This window comes from Carcharodon carcharias, chromosome 3 (genome assembly GCF_017639515.1).
Source record: "Carcharodon carcharias isolate sCarCar2 chromosome 3, sCarCar2.pri, whole genome shotgun sequence".
Taxonomy (NCBI): Eukaryota; Metazoa; Chordata; class Chondrichthyes; order Lamniformes; family Lamnidae; genus Carcharodon; species Carcharodon carcharias.
The window spans coordinates 202,908,020-202,927,823 of NC_054469.1; positions in this window are offsets into that span (position 1 = coordinate 202,908,020).

Sequence of the window (19,804 nt, forward strand, 5' to 3'; positions counted from 1 at the left end):
ATATACACAGAAAAACAATTTAATCTCATTACACATGTCTCTGCAAGATGGAATGATTTGTGGTAGTATGATGCATACTGCTCAAGTTGCCCATTGTTATAGCGAGATTTGTCAACAAGCCAGCATCAGTGGGCAAGGATTGGCTTCACAAGCTGAAGCTAGACAGGAAGCATTTTTTCCAAGTTGAGGCATTTAAGAAGTTTGATCAGCTATTGAATAGTTGCAGCAACATTTTCAATGACAGCGACAAAGACACAATTGGTGTGAAAACGCATATCTGAATCAGGCCTGATGCAAAACCAGTATATCGCAAAGCGAGGCCGATTCCTTATGCTCTCAAAACCAAGGTTGAAGAGGAACTAAAGAAGCTAGAGAGAAATGGTACGCTAGTGAAAACTGATTACAGCAATTTGGTAACTCCAATACCAGCAGTGCCCAAGTCATACGAAACCTAAAGACTACTCAAGCACCACAAAGTCACAGTGTATGATAAGCAGTATCTATTACCGGTCTTCCAAGATTTGTATGGAGAGGTAGTTGGATCCAAACTATTCACAAAATTGGATTTGTCCCATGCCTATGCACAACTCTATGTGGATAGAGAGCATCAGCAGTACCTTGTGGTAAACACAGACAAAGGTTGGGATTTTCTGTGCCCGCTGGCATTGAGAGCGTCCAGTGGCATGAGTGGACAATATGGTGAGAAGGCCAAAAATCAGTTTCATGACATTGTGAAACCAATTTGCGATTGTTTGCTCTGCCCACAGATGCCTGGCTGTGTTGCCCACCATTGGACATCAGGAACCTCACTGTAATACATCTGCATGTCATTATAAGGCCAGCCCACTGGAATCGTTCCCCTCCCTGGCCCCCCCCACCCCCCCACCACCATTGATTTGTCCACCCGCATTGGCATGATTGTATGCTAACATGTTTCGCATATAAAAGGCGTGCACTTTGAGGGGAACTCAGAGGTGAGCGCATCGGGGGTTGAGGCAAGGGCTGCCCTGTGGTTGAGGCAACTTGGGAAGGGGGCAAGAGCTGCCCTGTGGTTGAGGCAACTCGGGAGTTGGGGGAGGGGCAAGCACTGCCACGCGGTTGAGGCAACATGGGTGGGGTGAGAGGGGGCAAGGGCTGCCTTGTGGGTGACTTGTGGGGGGCAAAGGTTGCCCTGCGGTTGAAGAGACTGTGGGAGATGGTTGGGGGGGTACAAGAGCTGCCCTGCAGTTGAGGCGAATTGTGGGGGGAGAGGAAGGGCTGTTCTGCGGTTGAAGGTAGCTCACAAGCACATGCGTGGGTGGGGAAGGGCTGAATGAGGGAAGCGGCCACGCATTAGGAAAACCTTGAACAAAGTGACCATTCCTCTGCAGCTGAGACAGTTCAGGCGCAGCCACATTGATATGATTGGAGTCAGGCCTCTAGCTTCTTTGCCCACTCAAGCAACACAAAGGCATCAAAACGTCACCAAGTGCTCCAGAGCTTTTCATCTCTCGGGCACAGACTGCAAACTAATGAGTGATTTAGTGGACTGTAGAACAGTTGGATGATTGGGTATGTTGTACAATCTCCTTTCTAAACTGACCTTGGAGCAGTCAATGGTGGAGGTGCTCACAGTCCCTTGCAATGTCATCATTCCAGTTTGGACCAGTCTCCCCCATGGTTCAGCTAACAATGCAGCCTTGCAGTGCGGGTTAGGAGAATGCCTGCACCTGAGCTGAGAGCAAAGAATGCAGTTCAATGCACAAAGCTGCCACTAATTGGTCAGGTGGAATGTGGCGGATGTGATTGGGGTTTCGGGCAGCCATGCAGTGGACTAATCTCTGGCCATCCAAGTGGTGGCCAGCACTCTCTGGGATGCATTAAGGTGTCTTCAGACTTAACCAAGAGAGGTTCTTAGTACACCATGCTAACCCACACATCCCTCCCTTTCATCCTGCAGGCGTAGTACTTCAGGATTGTCGATCCTGGTGACCTAGCTGTATGCCTTGTGGCTTACAAAGAGTGAAGACGATGGAGAAGAGAGCAACTGAGGTGACTGGCTCTGCAGAGGGAGGAACAGCACCCTCTGAAAGAAGGACATGACTGGGGCTCCCTCACACGCTGCCAAAGAGCCATAGCGAGCCGTCGCTGGTTGGTGCCTAGCTAGAACCAGCGTCTATCAATGCCACCTTTCATTCCTGCAGATGACTGAGAACCAGCGTCACCAAAGACTGCGCATGTCCAGGGAACTGGTTGGCCACATCTCCCAGCTACTGCAGGATTGGGGAGACGGGGACATGGAGGGCATCCACTGCCAGTGCCTGTAAAAGTGACAGCGACGCTCAATTTCCACACCAGTGGCTCCTTCCAGGGTTCCACAGGTGACCTCCATGGGATATCACAAGCCCTGACTCACAAATGTATCCACGAAGTTACAGACACCATCTTTGTGAGAGAACACAACTTTGTGTATTTTGCCTGGGACCAGGTCGGCCAGGATGAAAAAGCGATTGGATTTGCCCATATTTTGGGCTTCCCCAAAGGTGCAGGGTTCGATCGACTGCACTCAGGTCTCAGTCGCAACATGCTATCAGCTCTATCAACCACAAGGGGTTCCATTCGCTGGTGTGCAGCTGGTGCACGACCACCAGAAACACATCCTGCAGGTGTGTGCACGATTTCCAGGGAGTGTGTGTGACCCCTACATTCTCAGTCAGTCACAGATTCTGGAAGTGTTCCAGGGTCCACAGAGGCTGCAGGGCTGGCTCCTTGGGGACAAGGGCTACCCGCAGAGGACGTGGCTGATGACACCCACGTGGCAGCCTCAGACTGCAGCAGAGCAAAGGTATAACGCGGCTCATGCTGCAACTCGCAATTTGGTGGAGCAAACCATCGGGATGCTGATAATGAGGCTCCGGTGCCTGGACTGGTTTGGTGGAGCCCTGCAATATAGTCCACAGAGGGGGTCATGTATTGTTGTCGTCTGCGGCGTCCTTTACAGCCTGGCACTGCAACAGGGAGAGGAGCTGACCGAGGAGGTGATGGAGGAGCTGGAAGTCTCCTCTGATGGGGAGGATGTTGACGGAGATGAAGGTGAGGAGGTCTTCGAGGACGATGATGACGGGGATGAGGCTCTCGCACTGCCCCGGCAAGGCAGGCATGCTTGGGAGGCCCTCATAGTTGCTAGATTTGTGGAGGATGTTGATGACATGTAGTAAGGACACACCATAAGCCCTCACATTGCAACTATGAATGTTTGACTCCAGTCTGGCTTATGGCAACACACATACCTTCTGTGATAATACTCCTGTCACAGAGACACAGTGGAGGCCCTAATAGTCGCTAGATTTGTGGAGGATGATGACGACATGCAGTGAGGACACTCCATAGATCTTCACATAGCCTCTGAGAATGTCTGGCTCCTGTCTGGCTGAGGGCAACTCGCTTGCACTCCGTGATCAGGGTCATGTCATAGAGACGCAGCCATGAAACTTTAAAAGCATCTGATCCTTTGTCTGCCTTCAGCACCTGAGCCCTTCAGTAGCACAGCGTCACTGGTCACAGATGCTGAAGAGATGGGGGGCAGCCCCACCTTAAAGGTACTGAGAGTGCAGAGAGAAAGATAGTATTCTTGACACCTGCCCAAAATATTCTGGTAGCAATGACAAGCACCGTCGAGATGCAGGCATCAGTAATATATCCAGGGAGTGAGGCTGGACCATCACTTTGGTCTGAAGGCTGCACAAAGCACAGGGAAGAGGCCCTGGATTGAGACACCTGCCTTTATCTTGTGCAGAAAGATTTCACATCACCCATGCTCAGGCTGTGCAACTACATCTCTTTAACTTTCCTAACCCAGCCGCTATGTCTTGGTTTTCCCCAGGCATCCACAGTGGAGGTGGCAGCAGCCTGCTGACTGCTACGTCCTGTCTGTGATAACCTTGGCTGGCGCCCTCTGGAGGGCCAAGACCTGGAGTGCTCCAGCCTGCTATTGGGATCCTGCTGTGTGGCAGTGGCAACACTGCCTTGGCCTGTGGAGCTGGAGCTGCTAAGGTCACACAAAGAGGGGAGTCGGATGGGAAGGACACTCGCGGAGTCACCAGGATGGATGGCCCCAGGGGGTATACCTGCTGATCCTCCTCCCTATGTGTGCTCAAGGTCCCCTGGCCAACTATTTGAAGAGAATGGGTAACTGGAATGAGATTGAGATGTCCTGCACCCCTCTTGCGTACTTACTGTTGGAGGCTAACCATGGTGTCAGCGATGGAGTTGAGCCGACACAGCAATGCAGAAGTGACATCCTGCACCAAGGTCTCCATGGCAGCTGCCATCCTATCAGTGTTGACCTCAGTGCGTTGGCATGCTGGTGCTATCGGCTCAGCCTGAAGGCAGACAGACTTCTCCATCGTGCCTTGCAATCTAAGGAGTGCAGTGGACATCCCTTCCTGATGTTCCTGAGCTTGTCTTTGTAGCTGCAGCAACTGTGACACGACTGAGTCCAGAGGCTCGTCGTCTGACTCGTACTCAATAAAATTCTGACCTCCAGCAGTCCTCAGAGTATCGGATACCTGGGAAGTCCCTGTCGCTGCCTGCTGTGGATCAGACAGTGCTCACCAGATTGTGGTCCCGATGCTACTATAAAGCTAGATCCCACTGAGGTGGGTGTCTTTGCGCTGGTGAGCGCTGTGATGGGACTTCAAGGAGGGTGCCTTCAGATTCCTCTTCAGAGGTTTCTTCAGGGCTTGATTGGAGGACATGCGCGTGCCCACCCTTGGCTGCTTCCTGGATGTTCCGGCAAAAGCAAGGGGAGATAATCAGTGTATGGCAGTGGCCTGTGAAACAGGACACATCACTCACAGCATGGTTGTCTGATGGTTGTTGCACTGCTGGATCCTCACTTGATGAAGCGCCGCCAGCCTTACCGTCAGCACAGGAACGGTCCAGATCCTCATCGGCCAGCTGGATGTCTCTGTTTTCAAAGTCCGTGAGGACCTTGATTTCAGGCATTCCTCCACTAGTCTGTGACCTCTTGTTGTGTGCCAGCTTGTCCTGCATGAATAGAGATGGAGGGGTGTAAGCAGGGCACCTTCCAGGCAAATGATAAGTATGCCTGTGGATGTGTGATGGGCATGAGTGTGTGAATTGAGGGTGATGAGAAGTGTGACTTACCCTGGCGAAACAGAGGAAATCATTCATTGTCTTTCAGCTCTGGGTGGCTGTCCTCTTTTGAAGGGTGTTGATGCTGACCACCACTGTCACCGTCTCCCAAGCCTGGTTGGTCACGCTACTGCCCATCCTGCAGCCAGAGCAGGGATAGAGGACATCATGGCGAGCTTCCACTGAATCCAAAATGTGTTCAAGGGATGCATCATTGAACCTGGGGGGTGCAGTCTTTCAGGGTCATGTCTTCTTTGCAGCGGTCATGGGCTGGAAGCACTGAGAGGTGGGCATGCGGCTGGATGTTAAATACGGTGCCCGGGTGTGATGGAAGTGGCGTGGTGATGGCATGGCGGGTAAATGAGAGCCCGCCGCCATGGAAATGACGTGTTCCCCAGGAATGCATAATTAATGCTGTGGGTTTGGGATGATACTGCGTGAAAAGCCACCATTGCGGCCGACAGGTAAAACACCGTTTTACCTGCCCTGTCATGAAGATATTATTGTATATAACGTTATTGGAAATTATTTTAAATTGGACTTATGTCTGTGGGAGTGGGCGTGTGTGTATGATAATTGGATTAAAGCCAGTTAGTCTGGGTGCTTTGATGTATGGTAGTTTTGAGATGTTAAACAGTAAGGTGGGGGGGGGACATTTGCATTTTTTGAATAAACCATTCAAAGACTGGGGGTGAAGTTCAAAGGGCCTGGTGATACAATGAGAATTTGCATTCAAAGGGAAGGCCAGGTATATACAGAAAAGAATTTTGGGTGTATAAGTCAAAGGCATGTAAGATCTAAACCTGTACGCCTACAACTGTGCGAAGGAACCAAATTGAAATGAAGCCCATTTTGAATTTGTAAGATAAAAATGTGCTTTGCCTGGTGTCTGTTTAAGTCTATGGGTTATTGTTGCCTTGGGGAAGATTACCTCGGAGTGATTAATTTGGGGATTTGTTTAAAAGTTATGGTAGTAATTTGTAAACATGTGTATGTGTTTACATTTGTTGTTAAATTAATAAATGTTTAATTTATATAAAAAACCTCTCAAGGCCTGGTGATTTTAGTCCTGAATTCAGAGTTGCATCTCAAACATACTAATTGAAAATATAGGTAATGCAAGTTTCCCTCTGGGATTTTAAATAACTCAGCCTTCACCAAATTCTGTGTCGTAACAGCCCGCTGCCACACCTAGTGAAAATTTTGGACAATTCCATCCATAGAGTCACACTCCTACATAAAGCTGCCTCATTGTATGAAGTCTTCTCCAAAAGTATTCCAAGCTACAATGGATAATGTTTTGTAAGGAGTGTTGCATTATTTGTGCGATCAGGGCTTGTGCAAGTCAGAAAGACTCTGCATTAAAGAGGCTACAAATTTTCATTGGATGGACAGAATTCGACCAGTGTTCATATGATGAACTGAAATCATTCCACAATCATTGCAATGAGCTGTCATGTGAACAGGGCTGCATCAGTTGGGATCACAGAGTGGTGGCACATAGTTCTTTGAGAGATAGGGTTATGGCAGAACTCTATACTGAACACACAGGAACAGTCAGTATGAGACACACAGCAAGAGGTTTTGTGTATTGGCCTGGCCACAAAGTTATCTATAATCATTGGCAAGCAAATCTTGCTACTATCTGCCAAAACTGTAGAAACAAGCCACCAAAAACCCCTTTGCAGTCATGGTTGTCTTGACCATTTCAAAGAATTCTTGTGGACTTTTGTGAAAAAGGAAATGACAATTTGATAGCTGCTTGAAGTGGATCAAAATAAAGCATATGAATCAACACACCAATATTGAAAAAATAATAAACGAGTCATGGTTCATTATTGCTTGTCATAGAATCACAGAATTGTTACAACACAGGAGGCCATTCGGGCCATTGTTTCTGCATCAGTGCTCCAAATGAGCAATTCATCTCGTGCCATTCTCCTGCCTCTTCCCCATAACCCTGCATATTCTTCCTTTTAAGATAATAACCCGATTCCCTCTTGAATGCCTCGATTGAGCCTGACTCCACCATACTCTTGGAGAGCGCATTCCAGATTTTAACCACTCACTTCCTGAAAAAATTCTCCTCAACTTTCATGTCATGGATTATTTCAGGAGCTTGTCTCAGATAACGGCTCCATTCCAAAATTTAATGAAGCAAAATGGTATCAAACCTATCCTCCTCTCTCTTGCACACACACATACTCTCGCACTGCTCTTTACTATCCAAGCTTCAAATGTAGGAAGCTGAAAGGCTTCTGCCCCTTTACCTCCTCCTTCCTCACTGTCCAAGGGCCCAAACACTCCTTTCAGGTGAAGCAGTGCTTCACTTGCACCTCCTTCAATTTGGTCTACTGCATTCACTGCTCCCAATGGAGTCTCCTCTATGTTGGAGAGACCAAACGCAGACTGACCACTTTGCAGAACACCTTTGGTCTGTCTGCAAGCAGGACTCAGACCTTCCTGTCGCTTGCTCTTTCGACACACCATCCTGATCTCATGCCCACATGTCCATCCTTGGCCTGCTGCAAAGTTCCTGTGAAGCCCAATGCAAACTAGAGGATCAGCACATCATCTTCCGATTAGGCACTTTACAGCCTTCCAGACTTAACATTGAGTTCAACAACTTCAGCCCACGAACTCTCTCCTCCATCCTCACCCCTTTTCTCAATAACCATTTTTATGTTTTAATGTTTATTTTTATCCACTTATTTTTATTTATTTTCATTTTTATTCATTGTTTTATCCCCATCTTTTATCCTATTTTTGATCCTTTTTCCCACCACCGTTCCCTCCCCCCACCCCACCCCCACAAGGGCCATCGGTCACTTATTCATGTTGTTCTTTCCAGAGTGCTTACCCTTATCCTGCTATAATCACATCCTGCTTCCATACCTTAATGCCACCAACAGTGCCTCCTTTAGCCAGTACGACTACCAACACCCCTTTGCCCTTTCATTCTTAACATCTTTGTCAATCTCTCCCTTACCTTCGTGTATTGCTGGCCTTCTATCCAGCTTCACCTGCTCCAACCCCCCTTAAATAATAAAAATGTTATCACATTTTTACTTCTCTTTAGCTCTGAAGAAGAGTCATACGGACTCGAAAAGTTAACTCTGTTTTTCTCTCCGCAGATGCTGTTAGGTCTGCTGAGTTTTTCCAGCATTTTCATTTTTTGTTGAAGTTGAAAGATTTGTTCAGGTAGTTAAAGAAACACTCAAGAAACATGTGTGCATGAGTATTCAAAACTATGAAACAGCATTGGCTAATTTCCAGCTGAAGTTTAGAACTACCCCACACTCCACTAAAGGGTATATATCCGTTGGGATTTTGATGAGGAGATGGTTAAGGACATGGTTCAATGGAAGGAGAAGAAATGTTCATGTCGAACACATGATCCCAGCAAGGGATGAACCCTAACGTGAGCATGATCCACTTCAGTGGCTGGAGTACCAATTTCTGAGATCTTCTCTGAGTACAGAATAAAAATCAGTCTAAAACCTGACTCTGCGCCAATACCTGAACGAGTATTAGGAAGGCTTCATAAATTAGTTATTAAACTTGATTTGTAGGTGTAGATTAAAAATAGCCAGATATCATTATGCCATGTGCGCTATTGAAAGTAAACAAAAGTAATTTTCTTTTAGGAGAAGCAGTGTAAATGCATTCATAGATTATGTTAATGAGATAAGGTGCCAAAGCATGTGCAGTACACAATGACTCAATAAAGTCAGATGTGAATTGGCCATTCTCCATGTCAGTTTTTATTTTTGCTGTCTAATATACAAGAACGAGCAACCAGAGCAAACAGAAGGATTTGCACGAATTGCAGGCTTCCCCATGGACATTGCTTTGTAAGCACCTCATGCGTATGGGACCATTTTCATGAGCTGAAAGGGATTTCATTCCCTTGATGTGCCGCTGGTGTGGGACCACAGGCAATGCATTATGCAGGTCAATGCCCAATGTCCTGACAGCAGTTACAATTCTCTCATTTTGTGACAGTCTTCTATGGCCATCTGTATTTTAACCAAGCTTCCTTCGACAGCACCTTCCAAACCCATGGCCACTACCATCTAGAAGGACAAGGGCAGCAAACAGATGGTTTCACCAGCACCTGGAAGTTCTCCTCCAAGTGACTCACCATCCTGGCTTGGAAATATATTGCTGTTCCTTCACTGTGGCTGGGTCAAAATCCTGGAACTGCCTCCTTAAAAGCACTGTGAGTGTACTTGCACCACATGGACTGCAGCGGTTCAAGAAGGCAGCTCACTACCACCTTCTCATGGGCAATTAGGGATGGGCCATAAATACTGGCCTAGCCAGCAAAGCTCACATCCCATGAATGAATAAGCAAAAGACCACCACAGAAAGGTTGACTGCTTTTGGGCTGCTGCGGATACAGGATAGCCCTTTTATTTTCCATCTCTGGTACTAAGACCTCGAGTGTTACAACCCAGATTTACTTTTTGAAAAACTCCAATCATTTGCTGCAGTCACAATGCACCTCCTTTAAGAGCTGCAAGCTACCTTTAATTAGTGAGAGCTGCTTGCAATATCATGTCACTGATGATGCAAGAAGCCAATGGATAGTGTTGACAGGATGCAATCATTTAAAACAGCAGAAAGTGTCAATTTAAAAGGTGCTGCCTGCAATGAAGTACAGGCTAATCACAGACTATGACCCCCCCCTACCACATCTGTTTTTCAGGAGTTAGCAAATTTAACTCCAATGTTTTGCATCTAGACTGATATTTACTAGAGTGTTTGAAAGATATTGACAGTCTTTGAAACAGTGATTTGAATCCAGCCTAGAATTTCAATAGTGTCTGAGGGTTGGGGGGGCGGGGGGGGGCAGGGGGAGAAACAATTGTGAAATGCATTAATCATTCGGGAAGGAGTGAAGAGCAACCGCACAGAAATTATTTTAAGTTTAGGGCGGGAGAAAAATTGAACAGTTGCCCAATGTGTTCATCACACAAGTAACAGATAAAAGATTTTTTAGACAGAATTTGAAGTTTGCCAAAGGCTTTTGACTGCTCTTGCTGTAAATTTATCAAGGCTATTAAAATAAAGTAATTGCCATGCAGTTTATATTCAAAGCTGAGAGTTATTGGGTGTATTTATTTCAAGGATAATGAGAACACCGAGTGCATTAGAGTTGAAGCCATGTACAAAACAAAATGTTTCCAAGCTTGCTCAACCATAAAATAGGATTTTATCATCTTTGAGTTGTCCTTGACCCTAAATTTGCTAAAAACAAATCTAATCTGATGTAGTTTAACGAGTGTCCAACTAGTAGGAGCTAAGTAATATGCAAGTGGATTACACTCCTACAACAAATGGCACATTCCATAGTTATCTGTACTAAAAGCACCAACACTATAGTCCTCATATCAGAAGATTATTACAGATGAGGAAAGACATGTGGCCCATCATAACCTATCCATCCAGAAAGATCCTAATTTCACCATTTCAGCATCCAATCGTTTGAAAGATTCCAGGGATTTTTCCTCTACTACTGCTTTAGGAAGTCGATTCAATAAGTTGATTTCCATGTGAATAATGATCCTGATATTAGTTTTAACTTATATTACTTTTACACTGCGTTCCTTGTCCTACTCTTGCATTTTAATTTAAAATAGTATTTCAGGTCCTTAACCAAGTGTCCTGCATCACTCAGAGGCTACTGTCTGAAACTGAACCAGAGTCACATTTTTGGTTTCTCATTTGATCTTGAGCTAAACTTCCCACCCCATATCCTCTCCAACACCAAGAACTGCTACTTCCATCTCCGTAACCGTGCCTGTCTCTGCCTCTGCTTATCTGCTGCTGAAACCTTTATCCATGCTTTTGCTACTTCTAGACTCGACTACTTCAATGTTTCCTTGGCTCACTTCCCATCTTCCATCCTTTGTAAGTTTGAGCTCATCCAAAACTCCATTGCCCATGTTAAGGACAGTAGGGGGTTTAATTTAAACAGCACTAATATCTTCTCTCACCACCCATCCGTAAACAGAAAGGCATTTTGATTTGTTTGCCTCCAATGTTGCAGAATTCACTTTGGGTGGTGTGGACTTCACAAGATGAGATAGTCATGCAGAGATGAATCAGTCTTGTAGGAGATGATACAGAACTTCGAGCAGAAGCATGATAGGTGGGGCCAGGTGTCCAACCTATGCCAGAGCTCTTTCAGTATGGCCTGCTGGTCAGATGCTAAACAGCAGACAGAGCAATGTTACTCAGCAAGGCATTACTAACTTGTTAAACAAGCCAAAGGCTTAAGTCACGTGACATTACCTCATCACAGGGGCTTCAACAAAGGATAGCTTATCCAAGGTCTAGAATTCAGCCTGGTCTTCAGGACTGCCATTATGGGTTAAAAGGAATGGTTAAGAGGCCATTGTCTTAGAAGGCATTCAGTCTCCACCAACAATCCAGGGTTATCAAATACAAAAGGCCTTCGATGTAGCTCCCTTTGAAGTTGGGCTGTGCAGTCACCAGGTGATCCTTAGTACAAGTTCTATATAAATGCATGCTGTTGTTGCCAAGTAGTAACATAGATATGCTATCAAACTTAATTCATCTTTATTCACCCAAAATAAGCACAGCATCTTACACAAAATAATTGTTGGCTTACAGGCTGAATCCAATATTTCAAGCTGAACAACAAAGTGAATTCTTAATTTGCTCTTCTGCATTGCCACCTTGCTTATACTTCACAAAACCATAAAATCATTTTAAGTAACCCTGATTTGAGGCATTCCTGGTGATTTGATCACATGACATTTGATTTCATGACAGCAGTCTTGTGGCACTTGCTTTTAGTTTGCAAACGTTATTGTACTTATCTCATAAATGATGGATCCACTGAAATTGAGTATCTTTGCTTGTGAATTTGTGCCAGCAGCTGTCATTCAAGAAACTTTGATAACCAGGAGACCACCCGCGAGCAGGTGAAGAGAGTGCACAACCACAAACTGCAAATGCAAAATGCAAACTCTACTTTTCATGTCACAAACTCCCCAGACAACGTGCCTCCTATGAATGTCTGCCCAGCTTAATTAAATCATACACACACGCACACACTCAGACACACACAGCCTTTTCCACAGAATAACAGTATTACACAAAAGTATTAAAAAACATCCTTTTCTCACACCTCCCTCCTTGACAAAAAATGAACCATCATAATTCCAAAAAGATGGTTTAATTTTTCAACCCATTTCTTATTCCTTATTACTTTTAACTGTTGACAAGTGTTTGTGCATTAACCATGAAAACCTATACAAGTCTTTGTAAAATAGAATTCATTCTAGTCCATTCTCCATTTGCCAATATCCAAGTCTTTTGAATTTTAAATTCTTGACAACACATCTGCAATCAAATTTTATCATCCAGCCACATGTATAATTTGTAAATTGAACAGAAGCAATAATAAACTCCACTGAAATAGGCTTGTATTTCTGTTCGGAAACTTTTCCAGAAACTTCAAAGGATTGTGGCCACTATATATAATTGTCTCTGAATAATTGTTTGCAACATATACTTCAAAATGCCGCAAAGCCACTTTCAAGCTTAAATTCTCTTCCGCTATAGTTGAATATATATTCTGGAGTACATTCAATTTTAAAGAGAAATATCCTACCGGCTTCTCAATTCCTGGTTCTTCATCTTGTTGTAACACAGCACCAACCCCTACAACACTGGCATCAATAGCCAACTTAAACTGCTGTGTATGGTCAGGTGTTGATAGAACAGGTGCTGAAATCTGATGGATCACAAAGACTATGGAAGAATTTTCTCCCTGTTGGACGGGCCAGTCAGGAGCAGGCGCAGGCGGGCATGGAGCTGCCTCAGGGAGATAAAGTTCAAACTGAAAGTTGGAAAAATAGAAAAAATTAAATTATTCAGACATGTACCCTCATGTGACAGTGTCACATGAGCTGGGACATGTTTATGAATTTTCATAATTTTAAAAGTTTCATTAATTAAATCTTCATGAACCCTCATCCCGCCCAAGATGAGATTTCATGCAAAACGTGAAGGCCGCTTGGGCTCTTTGCCTGCCTACCAACCTTAAGGTTGGATGGGCAGCCCTGTCAATTTGTTTAATTGGTTTATTAATGGCCTAAACAGGCCTTTGACAATTCATCGGGCGTGCAGCCGACTCTGGTGCGCGCCCGCCGAACGAAAGATTGGAAACATTGGGACGCACACCCGATGCTACCGCGCATCATTTTATGTGTCGATGTGCAGGGCCCAACCCCACAATTGAACAGAAAATTCTGGCCCATGTATTGATTACCAACTAAGACACACTAGTTTCAGGTATCCCTTCCTCCAACTTTAAATGCTGAGTAAGTACTTTAACCATATCAGCCTTACAAAATTCTGATTTTATCTCTACCTGCACTTTATCTATTAAATCTTTTGACTGAGCTTTAGTCAGAGATTTCAAATACTTCACAGTTACATTTTCCACTCTCAGAAAATTAGTATCAACTTTCAAAGCCATTTTTCAGCCCAGCCACTTTAGAAGCCCTCAACACAAAACTCCTGAATTCAGTGTTCTTCTCGTACTCATATCCCTTATCCCTTGGATTCATAAACTCGAACCCAATCAAGAAATTTTAATAATCCCGCAAAGATCCCCCAAATTTGTTATGACTACAGCTATTGTTAATTGCTGTGCAAACCAAATCCTAGAGGGAAACATGGCTTACAGGCCAGACCTTTATTTTTTTATTCTGAAAACAAGATGTACTCATCTCAGCAGTAAGAAGTCTAGTGATGCTGTTGGGGTTTGGGGTTTTAAAAATTAAAAGTTAAAGTTTTATTAACACGAATAAAAGAAAACTTAAGCACACAAGATTACAATTGCATAATTAAGGTTAGTCTTATAAACATTCCCCCCAAAAAGACTCTCCACTTCATCAAACCCACAAGTAAACACCTTGCAGGCAACACTCCCTTATAGGTACTTAACTATAAAATCCAGTAATATTATCCAAGGCAAACTGCTGTAGCTTTAATAAAGGCATACTAGATGACCTATAACTCTCTTCCACTCTGCTGTGGAATCCAAACTTCAGAATAAAACTGCTTGCTGCAGCCCAAGACTTTTCTGGCTTGACTGGATGGTTGATTCAAACATTTCCTCTCAGGTCCAGCAGCTCCAGCTCAAACACTCCAGCTGCTACCTTAACAGCTCAAACTGATATTCTAAAATACTTTTTCCCTCCTTTCATCTTAAGTGCCATTGTTCTCACAATTTGTTGAAACTCAAACCCTTTTGAATATAAGATCTTTCATGTTTTCATCTTGTCTTTGCTTCTGGGTTAGTAAAATATAATACACCCTTCTATTTACCTATTCAATAAAGACATAATTTGTGTGTGACCATACAAATAAATTTTTATCAGTGAATATCTTCTATCCTAGAAGCATCCACGACACTTTCATCTTTTGACAGCTTATAGGTGGTGGTATAGTGGTATTGCCGACTGGACTAGTGTTCTAGAAACTGAGCGCAATGGTCTGGGGACCCGGGTTTGAATCCCACCAGGGCAGGTGGTGAAATTTGAATTTAATAACAGTCTGGAATTAGAAGTCTAATGATGGCCATAAAACCATTGCCAATTGTCACAAAAATCCACTTGGTTCATCAATATCTCTTTAGGGCAGGAAATCTGCTGCCCTTACCTGGTCTGGCCTACATGGGCCTCCAGGCCCACAGCAATGTGGTTGACTCTTAAATGCCCTCTGAACAATAAATGCTGGCTGAGCCGGTGATGTCCACATCCCATGAATAGAACAATAAAAAAACTTCCATTGTCTTTTGGCCTCCGACATATTCAACAGGTTGACAAGCAAGTTATAGAGGAATATAAGGCAGCAAGTTGCTGCCATCCAGGATTGCTTCAGCAGCATTGGATGCCACATATTTATGGATCTTTTCCACCAGGGCAATGTGGGGACGTATACAACCTGACTTTCTCTCCTGCAGTCTGCATTGACATCCTTTTCCTGCAAGACAGGGCAAAATGCCATTGACTGAGTGTCAGTGTTTGGGTGATGCCTTCCATAGCTGACTAATTGGAATTAGGAGGGGGCAGAGAGAAATGTGCACAGCTGGTATGCTTCAAAAGGTGTGTGTGGGTGAGGTGTAGGGTCAGGATGTTAGAAGCGAGCCCAGAGTGTCAGTGTGCTGGGTGTGATATGTGATGCACTTATAAACTTTTTTCAGCGTTACTGCCTAGTCTGTGTTTCTACATTCTGGGCATTGACTATCCTTAGGACATGCTCCTACTCCTTATTTAGGTTCAGCTTGAAGGATTTCTTGCTCCACACTGGAAATATGGCCTCCCTCCTACTTTCACCCAGTCGGCAGCGCGATTCAGGGTGACTTTACTGAATCGCAGAAACCTCTTTACTTTGCAGCGACATGGATTCTCTTCAAATGTTCAAAACCAATTACCCAGCAACCCAGCAAACTGCAGTGCACTGCTGCAACTTTTCTTCCGTGCAGCTTTCGAGAGAACACAGCCTAGCCCCCCTGGAAAATGCAGAGGACATTTTCACCAAAATGGATACTAGGGATGTGCTGGGGCCACGCATATTGATGGTACAGTTATGGAAATGAGGTAAGTGCAGTAATTGTAAGTTAAACCTTTTCTTACTGTTATGGGGATCATATGACCTTCCAGACGAATCAGCCCGAAACACGGGGAATCTTAGGGGGCGGAATTTTCTAGCCTTGGTTCAGAACAAGCATGTAGCTTCATCAAGAGCTCTGTAAATAAAGTTTACTGTTTCTTACAAGAAACCAGCCCTTCATCTGGTGGCAAGAATAAATAATGCCAACACAGCACCTTGCCTTGCGACTGGGTATTTCAACTTTTTAGAGGAAGAAAGAAGTATACTCACCAGCAATGCCACTCTTTGGCAGAATTGACCCATATGACTCATCTGTCAAGAACTGGAGTCAGTACTTAGAGCTGTTCGATTTCTACTTTGTGGCTAATGAAATAATGGCGGAGAAGAAATAGAAGGCAATTCTCCTAAGTGCCTGCGGGAGTAAAACATATAACTTAAACTGTAGTTCGATGGTTCCCAATGCGCCAAATTCCAGATCCTTCACCAAGCTAGTACATCTCGTGAAGGGAAATCTTCAGTCTAAATCCTCCGTAATTATGCAAAGATTCAAGTTCAACTCTAGAGTAAAGGCCTCCCAGTGAGTCGATTGCAACATACATTTTGAAGTTAAAACAGTTAATGGAGCACTGTGACTTCGGTGATGTTTAAACAACATGCGAGATGGTTTGGTTTGCGGCATAAATGACAACATCATTCAGCGGTGTTTGCTTCCAGAAGTTGAGATAGACCCGAAGTGTGCCATGGAAATAGTGCTAGCAATGGAGATTGCTGAGAGGGACTCACAGGCTTTGTAGAGTGTGCGACATGACACCTTTCTACAGTTGTTGGGGGGGGGGGGGGGGGGGGGGGGGGGGGGGGGGGGGGTCCTGCCGCCAGGTATGGCATGAAGATCAGGGAGGCTGCTGCGAAGCAGGACACGTTCCACACTACTACAAAAACGAAAGAAAAGCTGGAAGCAGCTCACTAGTAATATAGAAATTCAAGTGTTACTGATGTAGGGGTCAAAATGTACCCGAAACCTGCAGATTCAAAGAGGCAGAATGCCACTACTATCACAAAAAAGGACACGTTGTAAAATATTGCAGGGCTAGATCAAGATAGCCATTCAGATAGCAGGTCAAGTTAAATGAAGTGGAACCAGAGGAACCAGAAGCTGCTGTTACTGACATCTATTCTCTACACACACTGAAGGCCAGGAAAAACTGAACCAATCACGGTTACCCTTCAAGTAAATGGGAAGCATCTAGTCATGGAGGTTAATACAGAAGCATCGACCATAGCGGTGGGAGAACACATTTTTAAATACCTCAGAGAAGGTACCCAGCCATTGAGTTTGGAGCAAACCAGCTAAAAACGCATACTAGAGAGGCAATACAGGTAAAAGGCATCACACACCTCTGTACCTGTATCCTACATGCAACAGAAAGCCCAACTACCAATAATGGTTGTAACAGGAAAAGGACCTGGTCTTCTGGGCAACGATTGGTTGAAAGAAATTAAACTAAGCTGGTCAGAAATCTTTCAAGTCTGAACAGGAGGAGTTCCTGAGTTGTTAAAAAAGTATGACAGAGTACTCCAAGATGATTTGGGGAAAATATATGTGGATTCTAAAGCAACACCCTGGTTTTTTAAGTTAATATCTGTCCCTATGCTTTAAAGGAATTATCTTGTTTGGAGAAGTTAGAGATAATAGTTAGTCCAGTTTTCAGAATGGGCAGCATCCATAGTCCCTGTGATGAAACCAGATCAAACCACTCACATCTGTTGTGATATTAATTCATTATTGTGAAAAATGCTGCAAAATTAGACAAATACCCAATACCAAGGATTGAAGATCTGTTTGTTAAACTTGCAGGAGTATGATCCTACACCAAACTGGACAGGGGCCATGCGTACCAACAACTGGAGCTGGACAATGCATCAAGAGGTTATGTCACCATAAACACATACAAGGGCCTGTACGAATATGCACACCAAACCTTCGGTGTGTCATCTGCCTGCGCGATTTTCCAAAGAACCATGGAAAGCCTGCTATAAGGACTTCCCCCGAGTTATACTGTACCTGGACAAGGTCCTGATCACAGGATTCACCAAAGCAGAACATGTGAAGAGGTTCTGGAGAGATTTTTGGAGGCTGGCATTCGTTTGAAAAGAGAAGTGCACTTTCCAAGCAAAGGAAGTCACATATTTGGGTCACCGAGTGGATGCCAAGGGTTGCATCCATTAGGAGGAAGTCAGGGCAATCAAGGAAGCCCCCTCACTTACCAACATCACAGAGCTCACGTATTTTTTGGGCATGGTAAATTATAACGGCCGATTCTAGCCTAACCTATCTAGTGTTATCTCCTTTACACTTATTATTGAAGAATCACCACAAATGGTCCTGCAAGGCACATGAAGAGGAAGCCTTCATAAGAGACACAAAGCTTTTTCACTCATCATGTCTGCTAATGCACTATGACCCGTCTAAGAAATTAACACTCACTTCTGATGCATCTCCCTACAAAGTCGGAGCAATATCAAGATGGATGGATTTGAAAGACCAATAGGATATGTATCCAGAACACTTTCTGCAACCGAGAAAGGTTACAAAAGATTAAAAAAGGCTTATCGATCGTATTTGGAGAGAAGTTCCATCAATATTTACACGGTCAACACTTCACCATAATGTCAGATCACAAGCCACTATTGGGTTTGTTTGGTGAATATGTGGCAATCTCACTGATAGCCTTTGCTAGAATGCGAAGATGGGTGTGCATTAATTTTGTCAGCATATGGAGTACACTTTTATGCACCGTCCAGGCGTGCATATAGCAAATGCAGATGCCCTCAGTCACCTCCCTTTGCCAAATGGCATTACAAATGGCCCAGTATCCCAAGAGATAGTACTCATGTTGAATTTCCTGGATTCACCAGTCTGCGCGAGACAGATAAAGACTTGAACAAACCAGGATCCAATTTTAGCAAGAGTCCGTGAACAGATATTGCAAAGGTGGTCAAATGCGCAAGCCTTTGAAGAATTCACAGAATCTCACAGTGCAGAAGAGGCCCTTCGGCTCATCGAGTCTGCACCAACACGAGAAACACCTGACCTACCTAACTAATCCCATTTACCAGGACTTGGCCCATAGCCTTAAATGTTATGACGTGCCAAGTGCTCATCCAGGTACTTTTTAAAGGATGTGAAGCAACCCGCCGCCACCACTCTCCCAGGAAGTGCATTCCAGACTGTCACCACCCTCTGCGTAAAAAGGTTTTTCCTCACATCCCTGCTAAATCTCCTGCCCCTCACCTTGAATTTAGGTCCCCTCATGACTGACCCTTCAACTAAGGGGAAAGCTGCTCCCTATCCACCCTGTTCATGTCCCTCATCATCTTGTACACCTTAATCAGGTCGCCCCTCCATCTTCTGTGCTCCAATGAAAACTACCCAAGTCTATTCAACCTCTCTTCATAACTTAAATGTTTCATCCTAGGCAATATTCTGGTGAATCTCCTGTGCACCCCCACCAGTGCAATCACATCCTTCCGATAATGTGGCAACCAGAACTGCACACAGTACTCCAGCTGTGGCCTCACCAAGGTCCTATACAACTCCAAAATGACCTCCCTACTTTTGTAATCTATGCTTTGATTGATAAAGACAAGTGTACAATATGCCTTTTCACCACCCACTAACATGCCCCTCTGCTTTCAGAGATCTATGGACACACACGCCAAGGTTTCTTCATTCCTCAGGACTTCCTAGTATCATGCTGTTTATTGAATACTTGTCAAACTACTCCTTCCAAAACGTATCACCTCACACTTTTCAGGGTTAAATTCCATCTGCCACTTTCTGCCCATTTGACCATCCCGTCTATATCTTTCTGTAGCCAAAGACACTCAACTTCACTGTTAACCACCCGGCCAATCTTTGTGTCATCCGCAAACTTACTAATCCTAACCCCCACATGGTCATCTATGTCGCTTATATAAATGACGAATAATAGGGGACCCAGCACAGATC